This window comes from Chiloscyllium plagiosum, chromosome 8 (assembly GCF_004010195.1).
Source record: "Chiloscyllium plagiosum isolate BGI_BamShark_2017 chromosome 8, ASM401019v2, whole genome shotgun sequence".
In the NCBI taxonomy this organism is placed as follows: domain Eukaryota; kingdom Metazoa; phylum Chordata; class Chondrichthyes; order Orectolobiformes; family Hemiscylliidae; genus Chiloscyllium; species Chiloscyllium plagiosum.
Window position 1 is genome coordinate 11,988,273 of NC_057717.1, and position 949 is coordinate 11,989,221.

The window sequence follows — 949 nt, forward strand, 5'->3', positions numbered from 1 at the left end:
TCAAATGGGAGACTTTATACAAAAAAAAAGACCATGTTGATAAATTGACCCTTATAAATCGGATTGGGGAACGAGAGTGCTTCGGCCGATGAGTCCGCCCGTGGTCAGTAGTCTCTACCATAAACTATTTAATAAGGCATCAAAGGACATGGAACGGTTATATAAAACCCAGAGTCAAGAATTGGGGATGGATATCTCCTTAGAGATGTGAGAAGACATCTGGGAAAACGTCAGGAAGATGTCTATCTGTAACAGAACTCAGGCTATCCAATTCAAGATACTTCATTGGGCTCAAATGGCACCTGAGTGACTTGCAAAGTTCAGGACAGGGGCATCTCCAATGTGTCCTACATGCAAAACAGAAGTTAGTACTCTCACGCATTGTCTGTGGACATGCCGTACGATCTGCATGTATTGGGACAAAGTAGCGAATACCTTGGCAAAGATTTTGTGAACTGAGATTGGGTGGGACCCAGTGCCTCTACTTTTGGGCTCCCCAAATTTCCCTTCTTTGGATGTATACGGGAGGAAATTATTCATTATCCTTTGCTTTTGTCCGGGCAAAAACATTTTAGTGAATTGGATATTCGAAGGTCCCCCAGGACTTTAAAGGATAGTCATGGAATATATCCCCTTTGACTTCCTTACGAATATGGTGCACCAAAAGACGCAATTATTTTATAGAACATGGCAGCCCTTTTTGAACTACATTGACACAGATAGATCAGTCACATTGTTCAGGGCCTTTGCTTAGCCGTGGGGATGGTTTTGGCTGGTTCGGGGGCTCCTGGGTGGAAGAATCCTGTATCAATGTGGGTTCTGTTATGACTTAATATAATTTTTAAAACACATGTATCTAGTTATTTATTTACTTATTTATTTTCTTTTCTCCTTTTGTTTAGTTTTAGTAAGGTAGGATAACCTATTTTATGGTTTCCTAGTTTGGAGA